The sequence below is a fragment of the Symphalangus syndactylus genome, chromosome 7 (genome assembly GCF_028878055.3).
Source record: "Symphalangus syndactylus isolate Jambi chromosome 7, NHGRI_mSymSyn1-v2.1_pri, whole genome shotgun sequence".
Lineage (NCBI taxonomy): Eukaryota > Metazoa > Chordata > Mammalia > Primates > Hylobatidae > Symphalangus > Symphalangus syndactylus.
The window spans coordinates 109,931,928-109,953,225 of NC_072429.2; the positions used below are offsets into that span (position 1 = coordinate 109,931,928).

Here is a 21,298-nt window from a genome sequence, read left to right on the forward strand (position 1 = left end):
TATAACTAGTGGAACTGAGGCACAAGCAAAAATGTACTTTGTATTCGTTTCTTGTAGGGCTTAGTCTAAAGATAATGGAATGCAGCTAACATTCAAGGCTCTGGAATATGATGACAAGCATTGTTAGGACTGTCAGTTCAGTGGAGCAACTATATCAACTCCACCAGGACTGTTTTCATGACTGTATTTTTCTTTTCTTAGTTTTATTATCATGTGGTCTCAATATAGATCCTATATCTTTGTTGCAATGCCTGCATTTCATCAGGGAGAAGAGGAGAAAGGTGTTTGACTATATAAGAAAAATTTTAAAAATATCCCAGGATGAGTATATCAGAAATCATATCAGCCAGAATCTAGCTACTTGGTCATCTCTTGCTGGAATCCTGTAAGAAAGAACCTAAAAATGGATTGGATCAGCCCTAACAGTGTCTGACACACTATTCTTGTACAAGGTATGTAAATTTGTATCTAGTTTATAATCAACAACATAGATCTTACAAAATGTATTACTACGTATCATAGAATTTGTTTTATCTTCATTGGTCTCCATCAGCTCCTTTTTCATTTGATTACCTATTTTTGTTTGCATGTCAAAATGAAGAATAGATGTTAATATCTTTTTTATTACTATGCAGATATAATTTTTACTGTATAATTATTATTGAAACAATTTATCCTAAATCAAAATCATTTGATGATTTTTTTTATTTTCTTGGATTTCTTCATTTTTCACATGTATGGCTTACATATAAATTCAGTGTAACTAATATTATAGAAAAATTTTGTGAGTTATAAATGACATTTTTTTCTTTTAAATTATATCACTATGTCATAAGTATCTATACTTAACTAAGGTACGTTCCATGGATTGAAATCAGTAAAAAGCTCTGCTAGCTGGGGCTGCTACTTACTTTTCAGCTTCTAAAAATGTATTAGCACCCATGGCATGGATGTCTGAATTTCTTCTGTTGTAATTCACTGTCAGAGAAAAATACAGTTGAAGAAACATACTATTATTTTATTCTTTCCAAGTCAAATATTAGAGATTTGCTATTTGTAACCTGATATCTACTTATTTCAAAGCTTGTTTAATTTTCTTTTTACTATATACAATAATACATTTTCTGAAAACAAATTGGCTTTTTATATTTAGAATGTGCTTCCTGTAACTACTGGTTGAAAGAAAGCGTCTGTCATATTATGTCAGCTTTTCCTCTCTGATCCGCTAGAGGGATGATCTGAATCATTAGTTTATAATCAGTTTTTTGTTTTTAATTAAACATCAGCCGTATGATTGAGTCAGGCAAAAATAGATTTTGCTCTTGTTCTCCAAAATAAATAGATTTACGGAAGTAATGTTTGGCAAAATGTTTAATAGGCTAATAGTAATAAATTTTATAAGAAAAGCATCACTTGGAGATTTCCATACATTAATTACTTTTAGGAAAGAGAGAGAGTTTGAATTGTGTAATGTTAAACAAAATGTTATTGATCAAGTCATTGCTATAATTCAGATTTCAATAAGTATAATACATAAGTTGATTTTAATTACACATTCAATTTTTTCTTTATTAATTTATTCAATCAATTATTTATTCAATCAGACCATTAGCAAATTTGCTAGTCTATGTCAGTACGCTGGTATATATGATTGTACGTGTGTGCATGCGTGTGTGCATATGCATAACACCTGTAGTATATTTCTATACATTCAACAGTTGCAGATGAAATCTAAACTAATATAAATTATACTGTAAAATAAAGATTGCACCATCTACTAGTAAATGCCCAAGAAAACACATTTTTATTCGGCTCAGTTTAAACACAGGCACAAACATTTAGCAAGCTTTGTGCTTAATGAATAAGTGAAACATAGACATTTATAGAGAATATGTATTTGCAAATAACCAGAAGTCTATTGAAGAAAATATAGCTTTAAATTCTTTTGAATAAATCTACCAAAACATTTATTAATCTTGGGTTGGAATGCTTTTTATTGATATATATGATGAAGAAAAACAGTATACAAGTAGGAAATTATAAAACTCAACACTAATCAGATTTAATAACTAAACTATTAAGCATATCTATATCTACCTACACACACACACACACACACACACACACACACAAAGATAAACAGAAAGAGCAAGGTAAAAATTAGGAAAACTGATCATCAACAACAAAAAAAATAACAGTGAAAGAAACCTACAAAATATCAGATGGAAAACTCAAACTCAAAACAGAAACAAATAAATTAGTAAACAATAGAAATTTTAAGTATCTTATTCTGAAAAAAAATCAAACACTTCCATTTGATTTACCTTAAAGTAAAATGGAAAACACAATGTTCAAGTACATGCTATTAAGAATTAAATGCTATGTAATTCTATACCAAGAAGATATGAATATTTACTCAAATCTATAATAATTAAATTCACAACTCAAAGAACTCTATTTTTTTCTCAGAAAATAAAATGGAAAAGAACAGTTCAACATTTGGCCTAAAATGAAGTGACAGAAACCTTTGAAGGAAATGAAAAAAATTGCAATAATTTTTTTTTTTTTTTTTTGAGTTGGAATCTCACTCTGTTACCCAGGCTGGAGTGCAGTGGCGCGATCTCAGCTCGCTGCAACCTCCGTCTCCTGGACTCAAGTGATTCTCCTGCATCAGCCTCCCCAGTAGGTGGGATAACAGGTGCCTGCCACCACACCTGGCTAGTTTTGTTTTTTAGTAGAGATGGGGTCTCACCATGTTGTCCAGGCAGGTGCAATAAATTATTTTTATGACTTTGGATTGTTACGGTGGTTTTTAGTAATGGTAAAAAAGATATTTGTATATATTCAAACCCATCAGATCATACTTCCAAAACATCATGTTTGCTTACAAAATATGCTTTAATGTAAGACGAAGGTTATTCTGCATAGCATGACAGCATACCCACTAAGATATCCTCCCTTCTCTAATTCTCACTAAAACAACAAAAGATTTTATACAGATTTTACATCTTGACATTTTCAATATTAAATATGTAAACTTTTACTAAATCTTTATATGCTAGTGCCATAGTATATAGTATATTTTAATACCTTTTTTCTTACTATGCAGATATAATTTTTACTACATATTATTATTATGTAGTATGGGTGCACCTTAGTCTGCTAGCCTATGTTCTACCTTCTGGGTCAGCAGCTTACTTTTCACTTGTATTCATTCTATCTAGGATTTATCATAACAAGTATTGTTTCTGTTATCAGTTAAGATATTTTCAGCTCTGAAAAAGAGAAACTGGCTCAATGATGCCTCCAAATGTTCATTTCTTTTTTTGTCATATTGTTTATTTGTTTGATTTTTGATCATTTGTTTCTGCTTTGTTTTGCTGTGTTTTACTCTTGTTTTGTGTGATTTTAAGCTTGCTTTCCCTTGTGGTTTTAGAATGGCAGCCAGCAGAGTTTGGAGCTAAATGCTTTTGTTTCAAGTCCAGAAGAAATGAGAGGGAAAACAAATGAGCAAGACAAAAAAAAAAGTAAGCATAAAAGTCACCCAAGTATGCCTCAAGCATGAGTTGTAAAGCCTCCCACTGAATCAAAGTGCAAAGATTTAAGCAGCTTTACTAGAAAAATTCCCAGTCAGAGCTTTTTTAAGAAAAAATTATCCTTTTTGTTTCAGGAATAAGATGTCACCTTATTTCTCTGATTATATTAATTGTATTCATTTTAAGGTTTTAGCCTCTATTTTTATGGTTTTTCTTTAAAATGTTGATGCTACTTTTTAATTTTTATCATTATTTTTGTCTCCAAAGTATGATTTGTTTAATAATGACCTCTATGTAATCTCTTTGTAGTTCCATTTTCTCATCAGTTGTCTTCTACTGTTGTTTCCATAATTCACCATTGGGGTTTTCCTTCTGCCAGGGTTCTTGTGAGTTTGTAAAGCATAGAAAAATCCCTTTATGAGGTGCACCTTAGTCTGCTAGCTTTTGAGGGTATTCACTCCTTCTTCCTACTGAAAGTGTACTTCCAGGGAAGAGTTATTTCTTAATAATACAATACTCCATATTCAGTGTGCTCTTCTAGAGGTAGCCACCTAGGTCTCTGATGTCTATGCCAATTTTCTATGTGAATGGTGGGCAGAGATAGACTTAGGCAGGGGATCACTGGTTGGTGGTACTCACAGTAATACTCTGGCAAACACTGGCATTACTCCCAGCCCATCTTCCTGTGCTTACAGCAGAATATACCTAGTGTTCCCACTTTTATCTTTCAGTAATTGCTCTCAGTTCCTGGGCTCCCTGGTGTTTCCTTTCTTTATTTAAGAAAATTATTCTGTTCTTTTAAGGCAGCTAATGTATGGTAGAGCAGCTTCAGTGAGTATTCACAAATTAGTGTAAAGCAGAATTTCTTAAATTCTTAAATACAAAAAAATGTAAACAATAATAAAGGAAAAATTAGGAAAACAAATATACAATCCTGAGGTCAATAAGATCTTCCTAATTAAAAACAAATTTTGGAAGAACAAAAGTTCTTATAAATAAAGTTAAATAATAAATAATACACTAGTGAATATGTTGGCAATTAACATGCAGAGTTTAATATCCATAATGTATGAAAAAAATAGCCAAAAGCTATATTAATAGAAACATTTTAAATAGGATATTCAAAAGGTCAATTGAAATACAAAAAAGTAATATTCAACTCCAGGTTTTAAATTTTGAGCAAAATATGCATCATCCTTGCCTTCATGCAGTTTAGTTTACTGAGGAAAATAGAAATTTAAGACAATATTTTATCTTAATCATTATTGGCAAACTCCTATCCCTTTATAAAACTTGCAGATACAGGAAATCCATTCTCTGAAAGAGTTTTTTGTTTTAAATTAGAAAACAGAATGCAGTAGAGAGAGAAAGATGGTAATATTTCTGCCCTTTCTACCACACGTAGAATGTATCATTGAAAGCAATAGATGAGGAATCAGATGTACCTATTTCTTCCAAATTTCTGGCAGAACTACTAATTGGTAAATTATAATGACATATACTAAAGTTAAAAAAAGATAAGAAGATACTTGGGGATTAACTTTGTGGTTTTACTTCTAGTCATGTCAACTTGTAGATGAGACACATGGGGTGCATACATTTTTATTTAGTGCAATAAACTAAGTCAAAGAAGAACAACATAGGAGGAACCACAACATACATATTTTGAGTGCATTTTTTTGTAGACACAATTACCTTGATTTTAGTAATGGTATCAAAGATATTTGTCTATATCCAAACCCATCAAATTATACACAATAATATGTGTAGTTCTTTATATATCAATTATACTTTAATAAAGCTGTAGAAAAAACAAATACTGATGGAATTATTAAAATAAATAAATCTGTAAAGGACAAAATACCCTCAAGATTTGGAAGAGAACTGAGTTTTTATTTGCCCCCAAGGGGAATCAAGTAGAAATCTATAAATCCCCTAAAAGAATGGCTGTTCTTGCCCACTGACGTCAGTGTTCTTGAGTAAAAAAAGGCTAACACCCATGCACAAATGGTTCTCAGAGTGCAGAAACCTTCCTATAGCATCAGAAAACCAAAAAAAAAAAAATATATGATATTGCTTTTACAATATCTCCTCAAAACAACAACAAATTTTAATCTGCCAAACAAAAGCAACAGCCAAAAACATTTCTTTTCTTTCTTTCTTTTATTTATTTATTTTTTTGAGATGGAGTCTTACTCTGTTGCCCAGGCTGGAGTGCAGTGGCATGATCTCAGCCCACTGCAACCTCCGTCCCCTAGGTTCAAGAGATTCTGCTGAGTAGCTGGGATTACAGGCGGCTTCCACTACACCCGGCTAATTTTTGTATTTTTAATACAGACGGGGTTTCACTATCTTGGCCAGGCTGGTCTTGAACTTCTGACCTCGTGATCCACCCGTCTCGGCCTCCCAAAGTGTTGGGATTACAGGCGTGAGCCACCACTCCCAGCCAACCAAAAACATTTCCCACTAGAGAAGAGATATGACTGAACTTGAAAGAGCATTTATTAAAAGGTACTTGGTAATAGAAATCAGAATTTTAAAGGAAAAGAGAAAAGGAGTCATAAAAGTAAGCATATAATCAAAACAGTTTATTATTACAGGAGGAAGGGGATTTTAAATTAGAAGGAAGACTCATTAATGCTAAATACTATATACAGTGATGCAAAATAAAAACTCAGACCATTTATTACGGTCTTTTAGATCATACTTTGGTCTTTGAAAATCACTGGTGTTCATTTAAAGCATTTTGCTCATTGGATAGTCAGAGATTCTGTTTGCAAAATGTATGAGGCCATTTTTGCAATGCTATAAAGAAATACCTGAGACCAGGCATGGTGACTCAGGCCCGTAATCCCATCACTTTGGAAGGCCAAAGTGGGCAGATTGCTTGAGGCCAGGAGTTCAAGACCAACCTACCCAACATGGTGAAATCCTGTCTCTACTAAATATACAAAATTAGCCCACCAGGTGTGGTGGCACACCCCTGTAGTCCCAGCTACCAGGGAAGCTGAGGCATGAGAATCACTTGAACCCAGGAGGCAAAGGTTGCAGTGAGCTGAGATTGCACCTCTGCACTGCAGCCTGGGCTGGGCAACAGAGGAGTGAGACTGTCTCAAAAAACAAAAACAAAAACAACACAAAAAAAACGGAGACTAATTTATAAAGATAAGAAGTTTAATTGGCCCATGGTTCTGCAGGCCATACAAGAATCAGCTTCTGGGGATGCCTTGGGAAGCTTACAGTAATGGCCCAGGCAAATGGAGAACAGGCACATCACATGGCCAGAACAGAAGCAAGAGGGAGAGGGTGGGGTGGTGGAAGGTGCCACACACATTTAAACATCTCAGAGAAACTCACTATCAAGAAGACAGCACCAAGCCACGAGGGATCCACCCCCATGATTCAAAACCTCCACCCAGGCCCCACTTCTAGCATTGGAGATTACAATTCAACATGACCTACATCACAAAAGGATTAAAGATAAAGTAACTACAAAGTAAGAAACAGTAGTTACCAGATACATATATGGAAAATCCAGCGATCAAAGAGAAAGTCTTGATGATAGCTTGATGAGATGACATGATTGTATAAATGTTCTGTTTAGAACAAGGCAGAAAGTCTACTGAACTGTGATGGTCAAGAAAGAAATAATGGAGGAGAAATGTGTCTTAAATATACAGGTTAAAATAGAGTAAAGTTGGATATTTAATCCCTTATGGAAGACTTAGATGTTACCCCTGGGGAACATGTACATAATATATACAATTATGATACCCTTTATTATCCATACCAGGAGACTTTTAAGAGTGAAAGTGGGACACTTAAGTTTTATACTGAGACAGACATGACCCAGATTGTTCAGTAACTGAAACCATATGGTCCTTTACTAATACATTACACCACAGTTCACAGTATAGCTCAGATTTAATCTGGCAATGAGTAGCAAGTCAGTAACTAAATCTTTGTTTCCTTCTTTAGTACTGCTTTTCTAAGTCTCCCTTGGAGAGCTGTTGTCTTGAGGCCTAGCAATGATGTGCTGTGAGCACAAACGATATGATGTACTTCCAACATTGGCCTAGAAAAGTCTTCTGCATGCTGTCCTTGAGTTTCCCATTTGGTGACCTGAGTTTCTTTGAGGGCCCAATATTAAAACAGTGAATCCACTAGGTTGAATTAGCATGGGTTACGAATATATGATGAGAAGTACAATGCCTCCTCAGAGCTGTAGGCTAATTAAAAGAATCTTTTACTTGTTTGAGAGACATTGTTCATCCGGAAGTTTGTTAAGCAGCTATTATTATCCAATACAAACTTATTCTCAATACAATCCTTCAAATAGTCGCTACCCATAGATTAAAGTGAATATGAGGGCATAATGCTAGGACCCATTTTGACGATAATGGATGAGATGGAAAACACAGATTAGACTTCAAAAAGTAAAGGTACACCTTATCTACAATATAGGATAAGCAAAGGGCAAAAGAGTGCAGAGAAAAAAATTAACAGAGCCAAGAATGTGATTTAGGCTACATGATTTTATTTTGTTTATCCTACTGAAACAGACTGAGATTAAAGTTTCTACTCAGATAATCACATTTTAAAGGACACATTCTATAGATATATATTGTTTATTTTTTTTAATGTATTTGTGTCCACCTTAAGCATTGCTGAAACTACTAATATTTCAATGTCTCATTCTGTCTTCTCATTGTTGACAATTTGAGTGCAATATGGTAGAAAATTTTAAGCTCAAGGCTTACATTGAAACTTGTGTCAGTTTGAAGTTAAATGAAATAATATAAAGCATGCAAGGTCATAGGGAAAAGAGTTATACATAAAAGTATGCTGAGTATATATTTACAAATAAAGTATTATATTTAATCTTTAATAATATAAAAACACATGGTAATCCAATCTGAAAAGGTACATACTATATGATTCCAACTATTTGACATTCTGTAAAAGGCAAAACTATGGATACAGTAAAAAGATCATTGGTTGCCAGGGGTTGAGGGGAGGAAGGAATGAATAGGCAGAAAATTTCTGGGAAAGTACAAAATTCTGCATGATACTGCAATGTTGGATACATGTCATTTTACATTTGTCAAAACCCAAAGATTATAACACTACCAAGAGTCAACCCTAATGTAAGCTATGGAATGACGTTGACCTTAACAAATTGTCATTCTGGTTAGAATTTTGCTACTGGGGAAGACTGTTTTCGTGTTGGGTGTAGTGTGCTGAGAAAGGAACTAGAGATATATGGGAATTCTGTACATTCTCAATTTTACTGTGAATCAAAAACTGCTCTAAAACCTAAAGTCTATTACAGTATTTTAAAATACATGTCAAACCAAAACATAAATTGAAGCATTTCAAAAGATTGTCACTTTGAATTGAATTTTAACAGCTGCTTGAAATATTTGATAGTTTAAATATATATATATGTTTTAATACAATATCTCAAAAATTACTTAATGTAGTAAAGGAGGAACACAGGAAAATGATCAGCAATAAAAATAGTATCTTTTTTCAGTATATTTTTGGATAATAGGGGCAATTTGTTTATTGTTGTTTAATGTGCATAAAGGTGCATGTGTTGTGTCCCTTATTCAAAATGCTTGGAACCAGAAGTGCTTTGAATTTTTGAATTTCAAAAATTTTTGCAATATTTGCCTGTACATAGTAAGATCCAAGTTTAAACATAATATTCATTTATACTTTATAAACACCTTATATACATACACTGAAAGTAATTTTATGTAACATTTTAAATAATTTTGTTCACAAAAATAAATTTGTGGTAAGTACTTAAGTGTTGAATTTTCCTCTTGGGGTGGTCATGTTAGTGCTCAAAAATGATTTAGGGATGCTAGAACTTTATTATTTAGTTAACATAGTGGCAACTTATACAACCCTTGTATTTTGTAGCACATTCACAGATCTCCATTTTGCATCTGTAGCTATATTTTATCTGTCATAATTAATGAAGCTCCATATGAATTTGCAGCCTTTTTGTAAATTATTAGAAATGATACATGATTCATGCATACATTCTTTAAGAAGCTTGTCACCTCTAATCAAGTTCATCATATTTCACAAGTCTATGACCTTGTGAATTTCATCTACTTTTTTTATTTCTTCATGCCTCATTTGAATAATCATCTAACAAACTAAATAGACACAATTGCACCCATAAAATTTACAAACATTCATCAGACTATGAAGAAAGTTCTGTTTTTAAGTAAAGAAGCACTTTTCCTTACTGGTTACATGCCTAAATGCATTGACTTGATTCCGAATACCATCACTGGGCACTAATGACCACATGTACTTGGAGATACAGTGCAAAGAAGTCACAGAGTAGATGCAAAATATTTGAACCAAAAATAAAGTTGAATTAAATATACGTTATTAAGAAGTCAAACAGTGAAAAATAGTGACTTGTAATCATGAAGATATGGGCATGAAATTTGAAAAAAATCATTGATTTTTATTCACTAGATTAGCAATCTTTGGAATTCTGTAGGAGCCAGGGTACAGTTTAAATAAATATAATTTTAAAATTATAATTATTGATCAAAGGATGAAAACGTTTTTCTTAATCTTCATTATATCTTTCGGGAATGACAGAACAGACAACTCCTTAAGAGGAGTTGGTCTAATTTTCTAAGATCTAAACTTTAAAATTATAATAGATCCGTAAATGAAGATAATTACAAATTGTGGGCTAAATATGCTCCTTGCTCAATTAAATTTGTTATTTTCATGTGACTAAAGGATGAACTACGAACGCAGGTTTTTCATTTTATAATGTCATAGACAAGGCATATGAGTAGAGATAGAACCAACTCAATACCCCAAACATGAAGAGAAAAAAAAAGGGAAAAGCCTTGTGTTTCCATTAAATCTTGGATATTTTATACCTGTGTGGCATTGGTAAAGTACATTGGTTGCTCTGAAATTCATTTTCCTTACTAGTAAAATTTGTCAGTGATATCGGCAACATGGAGAATTAGGAAGCCCTGGGTTTCCTCATCCCACAGGCACACCAGTTTAGTAATATACAGAAAATTCTATTTGTGAGAAATTCAGAGACCAATTAAGAGGCTCATGCTCTATGAGCAAGTGTGAAACCAACCACCAAAACTGGTAGGAAAATTTGTAAAATCATCTAACTGTAACTTTCCCTTCAGTACATTGCCAAACAATTGCCAACTATTTGGCAATTGCCAAATTGGGAGAAAACTCCTGGCTTTCAGAGTCTTCTTGGGGAGGGAAGGAGAGAACTAGACTGTAAGTTCAATGTTTTGACTCTCGGGAGACTGATCAAGGGACTGGTTTCTGTCTTGCCTGAATCTGAGAGCTAACAGAAAAGGGACCATATTGGGAACTGCTGAGAACCAAAGTGATGATTTACCAGTATGCACTCACCGGCCATTGCTCATCCTGCCAACTCAGCATAACAGGATCAGGAAAATTATCAGGCCCCAGATTCTCCTCAGGTAGATAAATATAAGACTGAAATATAAGCCCAGTGTTCATACATATGGTGATGGGGAGATTATCTGAGATACTCTACATGACTGGGGGTCACTGAAAACAAAAAATAGAGTCGGATGGTGTACAGCTGCTCCAGAAGACCCCTGGCACAATAGACAAATACTGGAGAGAATAAGAGATTACAGAGTTTTGAAAAAGAAAATTAACAAATCCCTATGGGATATTACGTGCACAAGTCTGGAGAAAACACGTCAAAAGAAAAAAATTGAGAGGCCTCTAGAATCTCTAGCCAGGTCGATTGATGTCTTTCATTTTACAAATTCAGTCCTTAAAGACTCGGAGAGGAAAGTTCTTTTTCAAATGTATGAATCCCACAAAAAACTGTCATGAAACATGAAGAATCAGAAAAATGTTTTTTTTTTTTTAATGGACACAATAGACTTCCAGATGTTGACCCTAAAAAAACAGAGATATATGAATTTCCTGACAAGGAATGCAAAATAATCATCATAAAGTTGTCAGTGATCTGGCCGGGCGCGGGGGCTCAAGCCTGTAATCCCAGCACTTTGGGGGGCCGAGGCGGGCGGATCAAGAGGTAAGAAGATCGAGACCATCGTGGCCAACATGGTGAAAGCTCGTCTCTACTAAAAATACAAAAAAAAAAATTAGCTGGGCATGGTGGCGGGTGCCTGTAGTCCCAGCTACTTGGGAGGCTGAGGCAGGAGAATGGCATGAACCCAGGAGGCGGAGCTTTGCAGTGAGCAGAAATCACGCCACTGCACTCCAGTCTGGGCAACAGAGCGGAACTCTGTCTCAAAAAAAAAAAAAAAAAAAGATGTCAGTGACCTCAGAACAATAATGTGTGAACAAAATGAGAATTTCAACAAAGAAATTAAAGGCACAGTGCAATGGAAAGACCTCCCCATATTTATATCTCAGAAGAATTAATGTAAGTAAAACATCCATACCATCCAAAAAAACCCACATATTAAATTAATCCTTATCAAATTAAATTAATCTCTATTAAAATTCAACTAATATTTTTACATAGAAATATAAAATAGATCCGTAAAATTTATATGGAACCACAAAAGACCCAGAATAGCCATAAAATCTAGAAAAAGTGAATGTAGCTGGAGACCTCATACTTCCTGATTCCAAAACATATTACATAACTACAGCAATTGAATTAGTATGGTACTGGCATAAAGACAGAGTAATGAAACAGAATAGAGAGACTGGAAATAAGGCCACACATATACAGTTAATCGATTTTTAACAATGGCAAAAATAATACACAATAAAGAAAGGACAGTTTCTTCAAACACTGTTGTGAAGACTGGATATCCACATTCTAAAGAATAAAATTGGACTTTTATCTTACCATACACAAAAATCAACTCATTAAAAAACTTTAACATAAGACCTAAAACTCCAAAATTTCTAAAAGAAAACATGAGAAGAATCATGACATTGGACTTGACAATCATTTCTTGGCTAGGTGTCAAAAGCATAGACAACAAAAGCAAAAAAAGAGAAGTGGGGCTACATCACATTAAAAAGTTCTGGGCAGTAAAAGAATAATGAACAGAGTGAAAAACTATATATAGAGTTGGAGAAAATATTTACAAACTCAAAAGGATTTAATCTCCAAAATATATAAGAAACTCCTACATCTACATTTTAAAAACCCTAATAATCTGATTAAAAAAAATGAGCAAAGGGCTTGAATATTCATTTATTCAAAGACGACATACAAATATCCAAAAAGTGTATAAGAAAAGGCGCACCACCACTAATTACCAGAGATATGCAAATCCAAACCACAGTGAAGTATCACCTCACACCTAATAGGATGGTAATTACCGAAAAGCAAACAACAAACAAGTGTTAGCAATGATGTGGAGTAACTGAAACATTTTCGCACTATTTGTGGGAATATAAAATGGTACAGCTGCTATGGAATACAATATGGAAATTCTTCAAAAAATTAAAAGTATAACTACCATACGATCCAGCAAGCCTGCTTCTGGATATATATCCAAAACAATTGAAATCGGGATCTCAAAGAGATATTTGCACATCCACGTTTATTTGTAACATTATTCACAGTAGCAAAGTTGTGGAAGCAAAGTAAATGGTCATTGATTGATGAATCAATAAAGGAGGTTTGGTATATTTTTCAGCATTAAAAAGAAAGTAAACCATGTTATATGCAACCATGAGTTAAAATATACTCATAATGTACTCAATAGATTAACCTTGAGTACATTATGCTAAGTGTAATAGTCACAGAATGACAAATAGTGCCTGATATCACATATATGAACTATTTAAAGTAGTCAAACTCATAGTGGCAGAATGCAGAATGCTGGTTTCTACAGGATAAGAGGAGAGGAAAAGAGGAGGTTGCAGTACAGTGGTTTTATACAAAAATATATACAAGCAGTTATACAGTATAAAACATTTCTAGAGATCTGCTGTGTAACTACTGCTTATAGTTAACAACTGTACAACGCACTTAAAACTTTGTTAAGAAGGTAGACCTCATGTTATGTTTTTTTACCACAATTAAAAATAAGTGACATTTAACTAATTATAAATATTACATGAGATAGTGAAACATTTTTAACACAAGAATGTTGCACACAATATAACATTAAATAATAAAAAAAGTAATCAAAATTATCTCCCTAATTACTATAATTAGTACTACAAAAATATTAGGCACATAGTGTATTAAGGATAAGTGATTTTATATATACAGACAGACATATACAGAAATATATACACATAAGTATAAATGTATGTATATATAATTGAAAACAAATTATTGCAATGGATTAAGAGGGTTACACTACCTATAACTTCCAAACGTAACCTTTTTTAAATTCAGGCACTCATATTGTAATATTGTGAATTTGAAACTACTACAAAGAAAACTAAATAAATTGATTTTACCTACAAAGTTATAATAATAGAAATTTGATTGGAGGCACTGAATTATGATGTCAAATATAACACAGTCAAATATAACATGATTATCCAACGACTACAACATTTTAATGTAATTTCAATTAGACATAACTCTTCAAAATTATTTCTTCAGAAAATAACTTAAAAAATTCAGTTGGAACATTAAAATTAGTATAAGTATCTAATGGATGTATTCAAAAAGTTGAAAATATTTTTTCATATATAAAACTGAAGTTAATAAATATAACACAAAATTCAGTGATAATTATGATAATTCAAAGTAATGCTTTATAATTGGAAGCATTATATATTTATACATTCTGCAACTACTTTTCAATCAGTAAACTTTTAATCTTAAAGGAAGTTAACAAGAGAAAATCTTTTGCTTTCTTTCCTTTCCTTCCTTCCTTCCCTCCTCCTCTTTCTTCTTCCTCTTTTCTTTATTTTTCCTTCTTTCTTCTTTTCTTTCTTTCCTTTTCTTTCCTTTTCCTCTTCCTCTTTTCTTTCTTTGTTTCTTTCTTTCCCTCTTTCTCTTCTTCCCTTTCTCCCTTCCTCCTTTCCATCCTTCTTTCTTTTCTTTTCATTTCATTTCTTTTTGTTTTTGTTATTAGTTCAAAAGGGTAAGACAAATGTTCAGGCTGTTTTTATCTCCTCTAATAACTTTATTTTTTATTTTTAATGTATGTGTGTACATAGTAGGTAAGTATATACATGGGGTACATGAGATATTTTGATACAGGCATACAATGTATAATAATCAAATCAGGGTAAATCGGGGTATCTATCACCTAAAGCATTTATAATTTCTTTATGTTACAAATATTTCAATTAAAGTCTTTTAGTTATTTTTAAATGTACTATAAATTATAGATGACTGTAGCCACCTTGTTATGCTATTAAATACTAGATCTTATTAATTCCATCTAACTATGTTTTTTTTTTTTTTTTTTCTTTTTTTTTTTTTTTTTTTTTATTATACTTTAGGGTTTTAGGGTACATGTGCACAATGTGCAGGTTTGTTACATATGTATCCATGTGCCATGTTGATTTCCTGCACCCATTAATTCGTCATTTAGCATTAGGTGTATCTCCTAATGCTGTCCCTCCCCCCTCCCCCCACCCCACAACAGTCCCCGGAGCGTGATGTTCCCCTTCCTGTGTCCATGAGTTCTCATTGTTCAATTCCCACCTATGAGTGAGAACATGCGGTGTTTGGTTTTTTGTCCTTGCGATAGTTTACTGAGAATGATGTTTTCCCGTTTCATCCATGTCCCTACAAAGGACACGAACTCATCATTTTTTATGGCTGCATAGTATTCCATGGTGTATATGTGCCACATTTTCTTAATCCAGTCTATCGTTGTTGGACATTTGGGTTGGTTCCAACTCTTTGCTATTGTGAATAGTGCCGCAATAAACATACGTGTGCATGTGTCTTTATAGCAGCATGATTTATAGTCCTTTGGGTATATACCCAGTAATGGGATGGCTGGGTCAAATGGTATTTCTAGTTCGAGATCCCTGAGGAATCGCCACACTGACTTCCACAATGGTTGAACTAGTTTACAGTCCCACCAACAGTGTAAAAGTGTTCCTATTTCTCCACATCCTCTCCAGCACCTGTTGTTTCCTGATTTTTTAATGATGGCCATTCTAACTGGTGTGAGATGGTATCTCACTGTGGTTTTGATTTGCATTTCTCTGATGGCCAGTGATGAGGAGCATTTCTTCATGTGTTTTTTGGCTGCATAAATGTCTTCTTTTGAGAAGTGTCTGTTCATGTCCTCTGCCCACTTTTTGATGGGGTTGTTTGTTTTTTTCTTGTAAATTTGTTTGAGTTCATTGTAGATTCTGGATATTAGCCCTTTGTCAGATGAGTAGGTTGCAAAAATTTTCTCCCATTGTGTAGGTTGCCTGTTCACTCTGATGATAGTTTCTTTTGCTGTGCAGAAGCTCTTTAGTTTAATGAGATCCCATTTGTCGATTTTGGCTTTTGTTGCCATTGCTTTTGGTGTTTTAGACATGAAGTCCTTGCCCACGCCTATGTCCTGAATGGTATTGCCTAGGTTTTCTTGTAGGATTTTAATGGTTTTAGGTCTAACATATAAGTCTTTAATCCATCTTGAATTAATTTTTGTATAAGGTGTAAGGAAGGGATCCAGTTGCAGCTTTCTACATATGGCTAGCCAGTTTTCCCAGCACCATTTATTGAATAGGGAATCCTTTCCCCATTTCTTGTTTTTGTCAGGTTTGTCAAAGATCAGATAGTTGTAGCTATGTGGCATCATTTCTGAGGGCTCTGTTCTGTTCCATTGATCTATGTCTCTGTTGTGGTACCAGTACCATGCTGTTTTGGTTACTGAAGTGGGGTGGTTAATGGGTTTAAAAACATAGTTAGTTGACTTTAAACTAACTATGTTTTTAAACCCATTAACCACCCCACTTCCTCCCCCCAACTATGCTTCCCAGCCTATAGTAAATTTCATTCTACTCTCTAGTTCCATGAGTTTAGTTGTTTCCGTTTTTAGCTCCCACAAATGAATGAGAACATGTGAAGTATATCTTTCTTTGTCTGACTTACATCATTTAATATAACATCCTCCAGTTCTATCCATGTCGTTGCAAATGACAGGATCTCATTCTTTTTGTGGCTGAATAACATTCCATTGTTTATATGTACCAAATTTTCTTTATCTATTCATCTCTTGATAGACACACAAGTTGATTCCACATCTTGGCTATTGTGAATAGTGCTACAATAAACGTGGCGTACAGAAGGCTCTTTGATATACTAATTTCCTTTATTTGGTGTACATATCTAGCAGTAGAATTGCTGGATCATATGATACTTCTACTTTTAGTTTTTGAGAAACCTCCAAGCTGTTCTCTATAGCAGCTGAGCTAATTTACATATTCACCAACAGTAAATGAAAGTTCTCTGCTCTCCATATTCTTGCCAGCATTCGTTATTGCCTGTCTTTTGAATAAAAGCCATCCATTTTAACTGAGGTGAGATCATATATCATTTTAGTTTTGAGTTTCAATTCTCTAAAAATCAACGATGTTGAGCACCTTTTCAAATACCTGTTTGCCGTTTGTATATCTTCTTTTCAGAAATGTCTATTAAGATCTTTTGCTCATTTTTAAATCAGGTTATGAGATTTTTTTTTCTATTGATTTGTTTGAGCTCCTTATATATTCTGGTTATTAATATCTTGTCAGATGAATAGTTTGCATACATTTTCTTCCGTTTTGTGGATTGTCTCTTCACTTTGTTGATTTTTTTCTTTTGCTGTGCAGAAGCTTTTTAAATTGACGTGACCCCATTTGTTCATTTTTACTTTGGTTGCTGTGCTTTCAAGCATTGCTCAATAAAACTTTGCATAGACTAATACCTGGAGAGTTTCCCCAGTGTTTTCATGGAGTAGTTTCACAGTCTGAGGTCTTAGATTTAAGTCTTTAATCCATTATTATTTGATTTTTGCATATGATGGGAGATAGGAGTTTAGTTTTGTTTTTCTGCATATGGATATTCAATTTTCCCAGCACCATTTATTGAAGAGAGTGCCCTATCCCCAATGTATGTTCTTGGCACCTTTGTCAAAAATGAGCTCACTGCAGGTGGATTTCTTGCTATGTCCTCTATTTTCTCCCATTGGTCTATGTGCCTGTTTTTATGCCAGTGCCATGCTGTTTTGGTTACTACAGCTCTCTAGTATAATTTGAATTCAAGTAATGTGATTCATCCAGGTTTATCCTCTAAAAAAAATAGAAACAAGGTCTTTCTCTGTCACCAAGGCTGGCGTGCAGTAGTGTGATCATAGCTCACTGCAACCTTTAACTCCTGGACTTAAGCAATCCTCCCACTTCAGCCTTCCCAGTAGCTGGGGCTACAAGTGTGTGCCATCAGATATGGCAATTTTTTATTCTTTTGCTCAGAATGTCTTTGGCTATTCTGGGTCATTTGTGATTCCATATAAATTTTAGAATTATTTTGAATATTTATGTGAATAATATTCTTGATATTTTGATGGGGATTGCATTGAGTCTATAGATTTCTTTGGATAGTATAGATATTTTAACCATATTGATTCTTCCAATCTATGAACATAGAATATCTTCCTTTTCTTTTTTGGTTTCCTCTTTAATTTCTTGCAACAGTGTTTCATAGTTTCTGTTGTAGAGATTTTCCACTTCTTTGGTAAGTTTATTCCTATGTATGTTATTTTATTTCTAGTTATTTTAAATGAGATTACTTCTTCATTTCTTTTTTAGATAGCTCACTGTTAGCGTATAGAAATGCTACTGATTTTATGTGTTGATTTTGTATCTGTAACTTTCCTGAATTTGTTTATCTGTTCTAATAGTTTTTTGGTGGAGTCTTTAGGTTTTTTTACAAATGTAAGATTATATCCTCTGCAAACAGGGATAATTTGACTTATTTCTTTCAAATTTGGATATCCTTTTTTTCCTTCTCTGATTGCTCTAGCTGGAAGTTCCAGTACTATGTAGAATAACAGTGGTCATAGTGAGCACCCTTGTCACTTTCCATATCTGAGAGGAAAGGCTTTCAGTTTTTTCATATTCAGTGTGATACTAGCTGTGGGTCTGCCATATATGGCTTTTATTGTTTTCAGGTAGGCTTCTTCTATACCTGGTTTTTGAGGCTTTTCATTGTGAAGGAGTGTATGCTTTTTCATCATCAGTTGTAGTAATTGTATGATTTTTGTTCTTCATTCTGTTGATATGATGTATCACATCGAATGATTTTTATATGTTGAATTATCCTTGCATCCCACTGAGTCAATAATAAAAAAATCTACTTTTTTTTTTGTGTGTGATGGAGTCTCACTCTGTCTCCCAGCCAGAGTGCGGTGGCACGATCTCGGCTCACTGCGACCACCGTCTCCCAGGTTCAAGCAATTCTCCTGCCTCAGCCTCCTAAGTAGCTGGGACTACAGGCATGTGCCACCACACTCAGCTAATTGTTTGTGTGTGTGTGTGTGTGTGTGTGTGTATTTTTAGTAGAGATGGGGTTTCACCATGTTGGCCAGGATGGTCTCAATCTCCTGACTTCATGGTCCACCCACCTCCGCCTCCTAAAGTTCTGGGATTACAGGCCCGAGCCACCATGCCTGGCCAAATGATCTTTTAAATGTGTTGTGAATTCATTTTGCTAGTGTTTTGTTAAGGATTTTTGCATCAATGTTCATCAGAGATATTGGCCTGTAGTTTTCTTCTCTTTATGTGTCTGTGTGTGGTTTTGGTATCAGAGTAATACTGGCATCATAGAATGAATTTGGAAGTTTCCCTCTTCCTCTGTGTTTCAGAATAATTTGAATAGCATTGCTATTAGTTCTCCTCTAAAAGGTAAAATTCAGCAGTGAAGTCATCAGGTCCCAGGCTTTTGTTTGCTGGGTGACGTTTTATTATGGCTTTTATCTTGCTCCTAGTTATTGGTCTATTCGGGTTTTGGATTTCTTCATGATTCAATCTTTGTAGGTTGTGTGTGTTTCAAAATTTATTCATTTCTTTTAGGTTTTTCAATTTATTGGCATGTAATTACTCATAGTAGTCTCTCACGATCCTTTGAATTTCTGCAGTATTGGTTGTAGTATCTCCTTTTTCATCATTGATTTTATTTCTTTAAGTATTTGCTCTTTTTTAATCAGTTACTGTGGCTAAAAATGTGTTAATTTTACTTATCTAAAAACAACAACCTTTCATTTCATTGATCTTTTGAATTTTTTAAATTTTAATTTCATTTATTTCTGCTCTGATCTTTATTCTTTCTTTTCTTCTACTAATTTTGAATTTAGTTTGCTCTTGCTTTTCCAATACTTTAAGATGCATCATTAGGTTGTTCATTTGAAGTTTTTGTACTTGTTTGATGTAAGCACTTACTCTCTAAACTTTCCCCTTTAGTACTGGTTTTGTTGTAACCTATACGTTTGGTATGTTGGATTTTCATGTTCATTTGTTTCAAGAAAATTTTCAATTTTCTTCTTAATTTCTTCATTGACCCACTGGTCATTCAGGAGCATATTGTTTAATTTCCATGCATTTGTATAGTTTCCGAAGTTCTTATTATTGATTTCTAGTTTTATTCCACAGTGATCAGAGAAGCTTCTTGATATGATTTTCAAATTTTGTGAATTTTTAAGACTTGTTTTGTGGTATGATCTGTCCTAGAGAATGATCCATGTCGCGGAGAACAATATGTACCCTGCAGCCATTGGATGAAATGTTCTGTAATATCCATTAGTTCCATTTGTCCTATAGTGCAAATTAAATCTGATTTTTTTTTTGTGGATTTTCCTTCTGGGTCATATTTCCAATGGTAAAAGTGATGTGTTGAAGTCTCCAGCTATTACTGTATTGAGGTCTATCTCTCTTTTCAGCTCTAATATTTGCTTTATATATCTTGGTGCTTCAACATTTAGTGCATATATATTTATAATTGTTATATCCTCTTGCTGGATTGAGCCTTTTATTATTACATAATTATCTTCTTTATATCTTTTTATAGTTTTTGTCTCAAAATCTAATTTGTCTGATATAAGTATAGCTACTCTTGCTCTTAATTTCTGCTCTGTTTCCATTTGCATGAAGTATCTTTTTCCATCTCTTTATTTTCACTCTATGTATGGCTTTATAGGTGAAATGTTTCTAGTAGCCAACAAATAATTGAATCTTGGTTTCTGTTTTTTGTCTTGTTTTGTTTTTAATCCATTCAGCCACTCTGTTTTCTTGTTGTTTTGTGGCTTTTCTTTCTTCCTTTCTTGTAAGAAAGGTCTAGTGTTGGTGATATCCCTCAGCTTTTGTTTGTCTGGGGAAGTCTTTATTTCTCCTTCATGTTTGAAGGATATTTTAGCTGGATAAAAATGCAAGGGAAAAAAAAAAAGCTTTTTTCCCCTTTGGCAATTTAAATATACCATGCCAATTTTTTTGTGTCCTGTAAGATTTGCACTGCGAAGTAAGCTGCTAGATGTATTGGAGCTTCTTTTCATGTTGCTTGGTTTTTTTCAGTTATTGCCTTTAGAATCCATTCTTTATCCTTGATTTGGGGGGATTATTATTAAATGTCTTGAGGTATTCTTATTTGAGTTAAATCTGCTTGGTGTTCTACAACCTTCTTGTACTTAGATATTGATATCTCTCTCTAGGTTTGGAAAGTTTTCTGTTATTACCTCTTCGAATAAACTTTCTCTCCTGATTTTTCAATTTACCTCCTCTTTAAGGCCAGTAACTGAGATTTGCCATTTTAAGGCTGTTTTCTAGAT

At 33.7% G+C, this 21,298-nt stretch overlaps 1 long non-coding RNA gene across 1 annotated transcript in view; it reads right to left on the bottom strand.

The window, feature by feature from the left end:
* Positions 1–21,298, bottom strand: part of LOC134737241 (uncharacterized) — a 154,205-nt gene that overhangs the window by 35,347 nt on the left and 97,560 nt on the right. The window contains exon 2 of the long non-coding RNA XR_010121933.1: positions 912–978. This is a non-coding gene — a long non-coding RNA (uncharacterized lncRNA). The remainder of the gene's footprint in view (positions 1–911; positions 979–21,298) is intronic.